Source organism: Eurosta solidaginis, chromosome 4 (assembly GCF_040869045.1).
Source record: "Eurosta solidaginis isolate ZX-2024a chromosome 4, ASM4086904v1, whole genome shotgun sequence".
NCBI lineage: Eukaryota > Metazoa > Arthropoda > Insecta > Diptera > Tephritidae > Eurosta > Eurosta solidaginis.
In genome coordinates, this window is record NC_090322.1 from 147,540,947 (window position 1) to 147,554,781 (window position 13,835).

Below are 13,835 nucleotides of genomic sequence, written 5' to 3' on the forward strand. Positions count from 1 at the left end.
TCTTCGATTTGAGTATGTTTGTATAGTACTCACAAGACAAGCCCCTTCTTCTCGGGTAGCGTGTATACTTTATGGGATTGCCGTTATTTCAACGCAGTACGCGTAACACAATTTAAATGATTTCGATTACTAATTCCACGTACCGAAGTGACTAGGGTTTTGCTCCAAACCAAAGGCTTTTACTTCCTCGCTAGGACAACAACAACTTGTCGAAGAAGGCTTAGCCAAACTGCATAGCGCCAAACTATGTTTTGTATTGAGTGTTTTGGAAGCCTGCATCTACCCGTACCAAATAATAACCCCAGGGGTTAAAGGAGCTTTAAATTAACTCAGGGTAAGTCGGGTAAGTGACAGAAGGTGACAGTACCCAAGCAACAACGAAGGGAGGTCTACAAACCCTCCGGGCTGCCTCCTCTAATAAAGGGAATTATGCAGACAGTGCCAATTGGATTATCTCCCACCAGAAGATATATGTAGTTTGCTAAAGTTGAACCGACCCTTCTCTTAATCGGAAGTAGCGATGACCTTAGTCCTTCGTGGAGTGCGCTTTTCGCTACAAAAGCAACAACGACCACTGATTCCCCACTGATTTCCCAAAGGCCAAGGTATGTATACTATGTCTACTCCGAACTTGAGGAAGGAAAACAGCTTAATGATTTTGCGAGTCTTACATAAACTTCCATCACAGTTAAAAAGCTTCGAGCGAACTTCTCTTGACTCCTAAGCAGGAATTGGCATAAGTTGTTCGAGCAGAAAGCGACGAAGAAAAATGGTGCCCGTTCCTTCACTGTTAGTGTAGGATAATGCTTTTTCCAGAACTCCTCAGACCAGAATCATTCTCTATCAAAAGAATGCGAGCACCCACAACGAATCAAAAAAGTGAATATTGTAACGAATTCTGGGGATTTTTGATATTTATGCCTGCTGTTAACGTTCGAATCGCTAAACTGTTCAATAAATCACTCCAATATTCTGTATTGCAAAATGGTCTTTATTATCGCAACTGATAGCGTGGTTAAATCAAACTGATTACTGATTACTCAGTTGCTTCGTCCTCATATTTCTCCAAAGGTCTAGACGTTTCACCTTCTAGAACTCTTGTAGATCATGCTTGTTACCAGCTCTATACGTGTATATTTGTAGTTTATAGCAACGGCAGGCAAATATTTTCCTGGGAGTCGAAGTATGTTCGGCCGTCTCACGTACACAGTTCGTAATTACACGCACACAACACGAACGTCAACAAGCAGAGCACAAAAAAATAAAATTTTATTCAGTTTCATGCAAGCATTAAATGAAGCAGGTTGATACCGCATTGCTTGATCATTTAATCATTAAATTTAAATTGAATGGTACACTGAGCATAAATGCAAACTATATTTTATTGATCAGGAAGATGGAGTTTGAAAACGACGGCGGCCACCGTGATGTGATGGTAGCGTGCTCCGCCTATCACACCGTATGCCCTGGGTTCAACTCCCGGGCAAAGCAACATCAAAATTTTAGAAATAAGATTTTTCAATTAGAAGAAAATTTTTCTAAGCGGGGTCGCCCCTCGGCAGTGTCTGGCAAGCGCTCCGATTGTATTTCTGCCATGAAAAGCTCTCAGTGAAAACTCATCTGCCTTGCAGACGCCGTTCGGAGTCGGCATAAAACATGTAGGTCCCGTCCGGCCAATTTGTAGGGAAAAATCAAGAGGAGCACGACGCAAATTGGAAGAGAAGCTCGGCCTTAGATCTCTTCGGAGGTTATCGCGCCTTACATTTTTTTTATTTAAATATTTTTATATGCTGAGTGTCTTATGTGCAGCCAAGTTTTAAAATGCAAAGACGAATTTCACCTTAAGCGCCATTAAACGCTCGTCATCCTGATCTCCAGTTAGTAAGAGGAGTAGGGAGAGATCAGTAGATTGCTAAACTTAAAGACTGTTTTGGGATAAAATATAGTAAATTATTGAATACAGAGCATGCTGACTATAATGCTTTGGAAGACAGTCAACTGAAGGCAACATATGCAATAGCTTTAGCGTTAGCAAAGAAAGGTAGGCCTTTTGAGGATGGGTTTTTTTTTTAAAGAAATGTGCCTTGAAATATTTCCGTTTCTCGGAAGCGTGTGGAAGCAAATGACTGCAATCGTAAATGGTCTTCAGTTGTCAGCCAGAACTATGACTCGAAGAAGTAACATTTTTGGGAATTTCCTACAAGCGGAGACCAAAGAACGTATAGAAAATGCTAAATATGTATCGGTTTGCTTTGATGAAAGCCTCGATATTTGCGACACTAGCCAGATGATTGTATGCATAAGATCAGTTCACAACTTTTTTAATGCATCTAAAGAAATTTTAAATCTGCAATCAATGTATGGCAATGTTACTGGGGAAAAAATTTACGAATCTTTTGAGCGCAATGTTTTATCAATAGTAGGTAAGGAGAAGCTTTCAGCTATATGTACAGAAGGAGCATCTGTTTTGGTTGGCCGTAAGCGGGGTTTTGTAGGGCAATTAATTAAAGCCGAAATAAATGTTCCCACGTTTCATTGTATTATACACCAACAAGCTCTATTTGCTAAATCAATTGGCCTTGTCGAAGTAATGAAAACTGCTGTGCAAATAATCAATCGTTTGAAAGGTGGACACAACGCTCTTACAAATAGGAAGCTGGTAGCGTTTTTGAAGGAAATAGATTCAGAATACAAGGATGCTTACAATTTACAGAAGTCATGTGGCTCAGTCGGGGAAAAAATTTAGATCGTTTATTTTATCTTAGAGAAGAAATAGCTCGTTTTTTGGAGTCCGAGGCTCTTCCAAAGGATTCTTAAATAATTAATACCATTGGATGTCCCGAATTTTTATTACAGCTAGCTTTTCTTACAGATATTACGTTGCAAATAAATAATTTAAATCTAGTTTTGCAGGGAAGAAATAAAAGCATATGCGACTTGCTTCAAGCAATAATTGAGTTTTCCACAAAGCTAATTAGTTTCAAGAACGAAATGGCTTGCCAAAACTTTGTTAACTTTCCAAAATTTTCCGAAATATATTCAAAATTTCCAAGTCCCCAAAAATTAGATAAATTCAAGGAAGAAATAAATAATATTATAACAAACTTTGACAGTAGATTTAAAGATGTTTTTTCAATGAAATGGGTTATAAACATTTTTAATAGTCTATTGACTTGCTCACTGGAGAATGTACCTATAAATATTCAAGATGAGCTATTAGCAATGAGGGAGGATTTAGCTATTCCATTGGAAACCGGCATTCCTTTTTGGAAAGATATTTGCCCTAACATATACAGGGTCACTAGGGACCTTGTATTAAACATGTACTTAATGTTTTCGACAACATATATATGTGAGTCTACATTTTCGTCAATGTCTCTCATAAAACGCAAACATCGAAGCCAGCTAACGGACAAGCACTTGGAAACATTTCTCAAAATAAAGTGCTACGATAAGGAAATTCAAATTGAAAAATTATTAGAGTTTCACAATTTATGTAAGTAGTTAACTTTTTTAACCTTCTGTAGTTTCTAATTATCATTATCATCACATTATTAGTTTATATTTCATCAAAAAATTAATATTGATTTAAAAATGTAAAAAACTTAAATAATTAATACATACTTCCCTAAGGAAAAGTTTCCTACGATCACGTAAAAATTACATATACATATGTAGGTATGCTACTTTCTTTTTTGAATTACCTAACTTATTTTAAATATTCATAGTAGGTACACGAAGTACGTTAGCTTTATTTTTCTGAACACCCACATATGAATTTAATTCGATTCGAGCTCAAGGCCAGAACAATAATTTTTTTCTAATGATAATTATTGTTATTTTTTAATTTTTCTAAATTTGAAAAATTGTATTTTGTTTTTGGAATAGTAAGTAGAAAATGTTTCAGACAACCTGCCATATCTGCGCAGATAGATCCATTTCGAAGGGTGCTAAGCCTTCATCATCAGTACGCTTTAGGCATGCTGCGCTAACCATTTAGCTATACAGCGGTGGTTTGTTTGACTGGCAAATTTGCTACTTCTACTCCTTTTTTACCAACTACATTTATTCAGTATTGCGCCGTCTGGTGCAAATCATGAATCATTTATAATGCTGGATTTTTGTTTATTGTCAATTACTTTGTTTGACATTCCCAAGTGCTCATGGTTTATTAACAATTGTTTTTGTTTTTATCGGCCTATAGATAAATGATTCAAGGTTCGATTCGAGGTCAAGGCCAGAACAATCATTTTTTTCTAATGATAATTATTGTTATTTTTTAATTTTTCTAAATTTGAAAAATTGTATTTTGTTTTTGGAAAGGAAATTCAAATTGAAAAATTATTAGAGTTTCACAATTTATGTAAGTAGTTAACTTTTTTAAACTTCTGTAGTTTGTAATTATCATTATCATCACATTATTAGTTTATATTTCATCAAAAAATTAATATTGATTTAAAAATGTAAAAAACTTAAATAATTAATACATACTTCCCTAAGGAAAAGTTTACTACGATCACGTAAAAATTACATATACATATCTAGGTATGCTACTTTCTTTTTTGAATTACCTAACTTATTTTAAATATTCATAGTAGGTACACGAAGTACGTTAGCTTTATTTTTCTGAACACCCACATATGAATTTAATTCGATTCGAGCTCAAGGCCAGAACAATAATTTTTTTCTAATGATAATTATTGTTATTTTTTAATTTTTCTAAATTTGAAAAATTGTATTTTGTTTTTGGAATAGTAAGTAGAAAATGTTTCAGACAACCTGCCATATCTGCGCAGATAGATCCATTTCGAAGGGTGCTAAGCCTTCATCATCAGTACGCTTTAGGCATGCTGCGCTAACCATTTAGCTATACAGCGGTGGTTTGTTTGACTGGCAAATTTGCTACTTCTACTCCTTTTTTACCAACTACATTTATTCAGTATTGCGCCGTCTGGTGCAAATCATGAATCATTTATAATGCTGGATTTTTGTTTATTGTCAATTACTTTGTTTGACATTCCCAAGTGCTCATGGTTTATTAACAATTGTTTTTGTTTTTATCGGCCTATAGATAAATGATTCAAGGTTCGATTCGAGGTCAAGGCCAGAACAATCATTTTTTTCTAATGATAATTATTGTTATTTTTTAATTTTTCTAAATTTGAAAAATTGTATTTTGTTTTTGGAATAGTAAGTAGAAAATTTTTCAGACAACCTGCCATATCTGCGCAGATAGATCCATTTTCGAAGGGTGCTAAGCCTTCATCATCAGTACGCTTTAGGCATGCTGCGCTAACCATTTAGCTATACAGCGGTGGTTTGTTTGACTGGCAAATTTGCTACTTCTACTCCTTTTTTACCAACTACATTTATTCAGTATTGCGCCGTCTGGTGCAAATCATGAATCATTTATAATGCTGGATTTTTGTTTATTGTCAATTACTTTGTTTGACATTCCCAAGTGCTCATGGTTTATTAACAATTGTTTTTGTTTTTATCGGCCTATAGATAAATGATTCAAGGTTCGATTCGAGGTCAAGGCCAGAACAATCATTTTTTTCTAATGATAATTATTGTTATTTTTTAATTTTTCTAAATTTGAAAAATTGTATTTTGTTTTTGGAAAGGAAATTCAAATTGAAAAATTATTAGAGTTTCACAATTTATGTAAGTAGTTAACTTTTTTAACCTTCTGTAGTTTGTAATTATCATTATCATCACATTATTAGTTTATATTTCATCAAAAAATTAATATTGATTTAAAAATGTAAAAAACTTAAATAATTAATACATACTTCCCTAAGGAAAAGTTTACTACGATCACGTAAAAATTACATATACATATGTAGGTATGCTACTTTCTTTTTTGAATTACCTAACTTATTTTAAATATTCATAGTAGGTACACGAAGTACGTTAGCTTTATTTTTCTGAACACCCACATATGAATTTAATTCGATTCGAGCTCAAGGCCAGAACAATAATTTTTTTCTAATGATAATTATTGTTATTTTTTAATTTTTCTAAATTTGAAAAATTGTATTTTGTTTTTGGAATAGTAAGTAGAAAATGTTTCAGACAACCTGCCATATCTGCGCAGATAGATCCATTTCGAAGGGTGCTAAGCCTTCATCATCAGTACGCTTTAGGCATGCTGCGCTAACCATTTAGCTATACAGCGGTGGTTTGTTTGACTGGCAAATTTGCTACTTCTACTCCTTTTTTACCAACTACATTTATTCAGTATTGCGCCGTCTGGTGCAAATCATGAATCATTTATAATGCTGGATTTTTGTTTATTGTCAATTACTTTGTTTGACATTCCCAAGTGCTCATGGTTTATTAACAATTGTTTTTGTTTTTATCGGCCTATAGATAAATGATTCAAGGTTCGATTCGAGGTCAAGGCCAGAACAATCATTTTTTTCTAATGATAATTATTGTTATTTTTAAATTTTTCTAAATTTGAAAAATTGTATTTTGTTTTTGGAATAGTAAGTAGAAAATTTTTCAGACAACCTGCCATAGCTGCGCAGATAGATCCATTTTCGAAGGGTGCTAAGCCTTCATCATCAGTACGCTTTAGGCATGCTGCGCTAACCATTTAGCTATACAGCGGTGGTTTGTTTGACTGGCAAATTTGCTACTTCTACTCCTTTTTTACCAACTACATTTATTCAGTGTTGCGCCGTCTGGTGCAAATCATGAATCATTTATAATGCTGGATTTTTGTTTATTGTCAATTACTTTGTTTGACATTCCCAAGTGCTCATGGTTTATTAACAATTGTTTTTGTTTTTATCGGCCTATAGATAAATGATTCAAGGTTCGATTCGAGCTCAAGGCCAGAACAATAATTTTTTTCTAATGATAATTATTGTTATTTTTTAATTTTTCTAAATTTGAAAAATTGTATTTTGTTTTTGGAATAGTAAGTAGAAAATTTTTCAGACAACCTGCCATATCTGCGCAGATAGATCCATTTCGAAGGGTGCTAAGCCTTCATCATCAGTACGCTTTAGGCATGCTGCGCTAACCATTTAGCTATACAGCGGTGGTTTGTTTGACTGGCAAATTTGCTACTTCTACTCCTTTTTTACCAACTACATTTATTCAGTGTTGCGCCGTCTGGTGCAAATCATGAATCATTTATAATGCTGGATTTTTGTTTATTGTCAATTACTTTGTTTGACATTCCCAAGTGCTCATGGTTTATTAACAATTGTTTTTGTTTTTATCGGCCTATAGATAAATGATTCAAGGTTCGATTCGAGGTCAAGGCCAGAACAATCATTTTTTTCTAATGATAATTATTGTTATTTTTTAATTTTTCTAAATTTGAAAAATTGTATTTTGTTTTTGGAATAGTAAGTAGAAAATTTTTCAGACAACCTGCCATAGCTGCGCAGATAGATCCATTTTCGAAGGGTGCTAAGCCTTCATCATCAGTACGCTTTAGGCATGCTGCGCTAACCATTTAGCTATACAGCGGTGGTTTGTTTGACTGGCAAATTTGCTACTTCTACTCCTTTTTTACCAACTACATTTATTCAGTGTTGCGCCGTCTGGTGCAAATCATGAATCATTTATAATGCTGGATTTTTGTTTATTGTCAATTACTTTGTTTGACATTCCCAAGTGCTCATGGTTTATTAACAATTGTTTTTGTTTTTATCGGCCTATAGATAAATGATTCAAGGTTCGATTCGAGCTCAAGGCCAGAACAATAATTTTTTTCTAATGATAATTATTGTTATTTTTTAATTTTTCTAAATTTGAAAAATTGTATTTTGTTTTTGGAATAGTAAGTAGAAAATTTTTCAGACAACCTGCCATAGCTGCGCAGATTGTAGAAAAAAATTATTGTTCTGGCCTTGAGCTCGAATCGAACCTTGAATCGTTTAGTTATGCCTACAACAGATACTTTTCATATTACAGAACTTACTTAAATTCATAGTGCTTGAAGCACTCGCTTTATTTCGTTGAAAACCCATTAATTTAAAAAAAATGTTATTTATTTATTGATAAACAACTTAAGAAAAACTAAGCACAAAGCATGCGCACATGTTTTTTTTTATTAATATCTAAGTTAAGCCACCTTCATAATTTAACTATTAATACAACAGATACATAGGTACATTTTGAATTCCGAAAATGTGCTTGAAGCACGTTAGCTAGATTTCTTTAAAAACCCACATATGAATTAAAAAAAAAAACAAAAAAAACAAATTTAATTTTCAAAAAACTTGAAAAAAATTTCAAGTAGAGACAAAACATAAAATTTTTATGTTTTCCTGTCAATTTAAGTTACGTCGACCACGTCAAGATTTATCTGTTAACTTATACAACATATAAATGTTTTCCAGTGCAATACCACCAACACATAAGTATTTTTGAGCGTAACACACTAATATTCCCACATATTTCGTCCTCTAACCGTGCCGGCCTCTGGTTTATAGCCATATGCAGGGCCGTAGAGAGAAAATCCGAGCCCGAAATCCACTAATACATTTGATTAATTTGAATTAATGACGTCATGAATCATGAATCATTATTGATGAATTACATCAAAAAAAAAATTTTTTCCACATCAACTAAATGATTTTTGGACTAAGAGCTGAAAAAAAAAATTAACACAAAATATTTACTATTTATACTAATCTATTGTAACGTAGAAATAAAATTCTCTTTTAACAGCCACATATTGTTTCAAATAATCTTTTTTAGTTATATGATAACATTTTAATACATTTCTGATAAATCTAATGATGATTATAAATTTTAATTGTTCAATATAGAAAGTTCGGATATCAAAGAGGGGCTTTGCTTGCTTTTTTAGCTGCAACATTTTTTATAATAATATCAAAATTTAGCTGTTTTGCCAAAACGGATTCAACACTAATCGTGGCAAGTCCTGAAACTCGCTCTTGAGATGAACACGATCTATGAAAGTTTTTGATTCTTGAAAGGACGCTGAAGGAACGTTCTGCACTAGCTACAGTGACAGGTGTAGTGCAAAAGATACGTTAAGCAACACAAATGTTGGAGAAAATCGTATACAGATTTTGAACACATGTAGATAGTATTTAGCAATTCCAATGATGCCAGACCTTTATCAAAATTTGCTTCGTAAATGTGTTTCAAGTGAATTATTTCGGATTCTAAGCATTGAGAAATGTTCGACTTCGACTATTTTTCGAAAAATTTTGCTGCGCTCGCCCGAACCGTAGTTTCGTCCGAGTCTCCAAATTGCCACAAAAATAAAAAGGTCTCGCTCAAATTTCTCATAGCTGCAAATCGTTCAATGATTACCGAATCAACGATCACCAGGAATGTATTGTTTTTAAAATCAGACTCTGAATCATCCGTAATCATCTCATTTAAATTATCATCAGAATGTCTTTTGGGTTTTCTCTTTCGATTGTCCAGAAACTTTGGCGAGATGTTCAATTGAACAGCAACTGTTTTGCATTCGTTTAAAATTGTTCCCCATTGGTTCCTGATCAACTTCAAAACAGCTAATAAGGCATCTAGATGTCGGACCTCAACATCTATGGTGGCATCTCTAGCTTGGAGTACGACGTTTCTTTCATTAACCCATTACTGACCAACGTTACATATATGTAACAGTAGCATAAGTATGGATAATCGTACACCAATATCACTTTGAACGAGTGTAATTGGGTTTCTTCGTGTGGCAATACGAAAGTGTATGTTTAAGCTTTACGATGAAGCGTGGTGCGAACAGTTTACTGAGAACCACCGAAGTGAGTAGAAGTTTTAAGCTTGTGTAATATCCCTGTGTGCCTTTTTTTGCAGTTATGAGAAAGCGCAAAATGTAAGTAATTGTTTTCAAATGTAATTTTTTTTTTCATATTCTAAGAACAATTTTTGAATATAATTATTCTGTGCAGTGACAGAAATATTAAAAAATCAAAACAAAAAAAAAAGTTTATTTTCTTTGAGATAAGACCTTGAAAAGTCAACGTTACATATATGTAACGTTGGTCACTACTATAGCAAGTGTACTTATTTCTTTATCTGTTTCGTTTGACTTTATTTAAGTGACGTTTTACGCACAGGAGAGATCATTGAGCTGCTAGAGGGCCAAGGCGATGAAGAACGTGACATCGAGAAGGTATTTTTAGAACCACCGGATGAAGAAAATATTTCAGAAGAGGAATCCTCAAATGAAGATGAAGGAGGAACATTGAAAATTTTATCCAGAAGGAGGAAAATTACTAATTGTGAAGTGGTACATATATGCAGGAGCGATTGACGATGACGAGGAAGATAACCCTATAAATGAAGAGGAGCTGGCAAAATACATCAGGGATGTGCTGGATCACTCATTGTCAAATGTGGAAACAGATCTTCTTGAAACACCTCATCGTTTGCATAAAGGATTGCCTACAACATCTTTTTATAAGAACAAAACATCGACGCCTCAATCTTCTCAATGCAATGCATCACATCCTATTCCAGGGGCAACAAACACTCATAAAGCTGCACTTTCTTCTGTAGAAATGGCGACAAGTTCACAAAAAGTGACATCTCCTGTTGATCCTGTGATAAACTCACCTAAATCAACTCCACCAAAACTACCTGAGTCATATGTGCGGCAAAGGCTTAAGGCTACTTGATAAATTTCGAGATGTACCAAGGTTTAAATCCAAGGTTCAACCCAGAATATATCGAGAAGTATCCGAAACCAACGGCACCGTTCTTTTGTAAGCTGGAGGATTTTGATGAAGAGGTCAAACAGTATCCTTTCTCGATCCATTTCGACAATTTGTTCACAAATGTAAACGTTCTCTTAGGATTGAAACAAAGAGGCTACGAAGGTACAGGAACTATTCGCGAGAACTATATTCTGAAATTTTGAATTTTTCCATCCAAAAAGGAACTTATCAAGATGAAATTTGAACGTGGGTGGACAGACGGAGTGAAATTTGAGAAGGCGAATATTTACTTCACTAAATGAAATTCTATTGTAACAATTGCGTCTACAATATATGGCATTTATCCTATTTCGACAGTCCCAAGATACTCCCGTGAAGTTCATAAAAAAATAGATGTTTCACGGCTTTTGGCAAGTGTCGTTACAATAGCTTCATGGGTGGGACAGACCGAATGGACCAAAACGTATCTACTTATCGCGTATCAGCCAGGTTAAGAAAGTGGTGGTCATCAATTTTTACTTGGCTTGTTGACGTCTCTATGCAGAATGCTTGGATTCTTGATCGAGAAGTTGGTGGAAATATCTCTCAACTTCAATTTCGCCAATCCACTGCCAGATATTATTGCAGAACTCAAGGTGTTGCAAAATTACCTGTCGGTTACCGTCGACCCAAAATTGATACCGAATATACAAATTCACGATATGACTGCCAGGCGCATTTCATAGCAAAAATTCCACTCGGAAAGATACGAAGATGTCAAGGCTCTAATTGCAAATCTAGCGTTACAACTGAATGTGTAAAATGTAATGTTGGATTGTGCGTTGATTGCTTTCAAAAGTATTAATTTATACCCATAACCTAAACATCATAGATCATTTTTGTTTACTTGTAAGCCAAGTACTTGTTATTTAACCGTTTATCTTTTTATGTAACTTTATTCAAATAAAAATCAACAGTCATATGTTTTATATATAAAATGAATTATTTTCTGCTCCTTAAAATGTTATAAGAATAAAAGTGCTACTTATTTTCAAAATAAATAAAAGTATATATAATTCATGTTAATTTTTGCAATTCGTATGGAAGTGACCAACGTTACATATGTGTAACAGTCCACTCTGTCCCAACCCCACCCAAAAAAAAAATGTCTATCACTTTAAGTGGCTAAATATAAGCAATACCAAAATTTCAACAAAATCCATCTATGTTAAGGTTTCTGTCAGTAATGGGTTAATGGTAATCAGTATTTTGAAGCAAATTGAGGACAGCAAGATACATTCGAACTTGTTGATGTACTTGAGAATGCCGGTAACATCTCCGTATGCTTGCGCAGTCACATTTGTCTTTTGTCTGAAAGACTATGAAGAGAGCTCGGTAGAGTTTTTTTTAGGATGTCCCATCGTTGTGGAATGCTGCTGAAAATAGTAAAACATTTTTGTAAAACCCCGAAGAAAGTCATTGCAGCCGTACAACATTCTGCAGCATCAACACCACATAAATTGAGACTGTGGGTTGCACAAGGCGAGTAATCAGCATTCGAGTTTTTGTCGAGAATGTGACGTTGTGCTCCGTTGTAAGCTCTTTTCATATTGGCGCCGTTATCGTACCCTTGTGCACGACAATCTTTTATTGGGATTTCATGTTTACCTAGAGTATGGCACATTAAATCAGCGATTTCCTGACTAGTTTTTTGTTACGTTCCACGAAAGCCAAAAACCGTTCTTGAATTGTAAAATTTGTTGCTTTCGAATTGAAATGGAGCAAAATCAACGTAGTCAACGTGACTAGCATCAGGCATAGCATCAACGATAATAGCAAAATACTTGGCTTTCTTGCCTTGATCTAATATAGTTTCCCTCACGTGCTTTGCACAAATTTCTATAAACTCGTTCTGAATGTCTGGGGAAAGATAGTGAACCTGTAAACTTTGTGCTGCTTTTGTGAAATCCCAACTTTCTCCAAATGATCTCTAAGTATCGGATCATAATGGCTTATGAGATCTTAGATGCCCAAAAAATTTCCAATGTTTCGTTCACCAAGATATATACTTTGCCTTTGAAAGCTATGCCAATTTCAGCCAAAAATAAATCTGTGTCCAAAATTCTATATAAAATTTCTTTCCACTTTTGAGTTACAGTGATTAGCTGTTCATTGATAAGTGTATCAATTGTAACCTCCTTTTGAATTAGATTTTGTAAAGATCGCCATTGAATATAACATTTGATGTGATCTTGAGTATTTTCGTGTGATGGCAGTTTATCGTATAGCTTCTGCCATACCTGGAATTTCGAATATCCGCCAGGACAACAAATTTTAGGTCGATTTAAAGTATTGGTGCTTAATAGACGACATGGTAGGCAATAAAAAGCATTGCTACTGGCACTGCACACTAACCAGTCACGCTCCACTTTCTCTCCATTTGGCAAGATTCTGTTTAACAACGAGGTAGGAAATGCCTCGTCATGGCAATCACGTGGAAAAATAACAGGACACTTTTGATGACCTTGACGAATTATTTCGTTGACTTCTTCAGATCGCAAAAACTCATTATTCGGTACCGATATCGAAGTCGATTAAATAATCTGGACTTTCATACAGAGTTTGTGGTATTGTTGGAAGACTTTTTGAAGATGAACCTTCATCAGTGTCACCACGAAAACTTTACGATTTCGAATTCATGTAAACATACATTTTTGTTTGATGTTTTTATTGCCTCCTCACTGTTCGAAGGCCCAGGCAAAAAATCATTATCAATATTTGTTGCTTTTGAAATTCGGCTTAAAATTTGCACATGGAACAACTAAAGACTCGTGAATTAAAAAAAAAATGTCTTAGTACCTCTAAATCGCGGGCCCCCTCAGAAACCCCGGGCCCGGGGGGATTCCCCCCATTCCTCCTCCCCTCTCGACAGGCCAGGCCATATGCATGTGTATGTGTGAGTAACTACTTTGGCTGATGACTCCATGTATGTATGTGTGAGATATCTCTTCGCCGCCTTCTACATAAGTGTTGCTAGCTTTAGCGTGGACATGTATATAACAGTGGCTGCTTCATGTTTTTGTTGTTGCGTGATTATTTACTAACAGCCTAGTGATGGTCAAATTCGCCACAAAATATAACGCAGGAAAACATCGAATGAATTAGGACATTCAA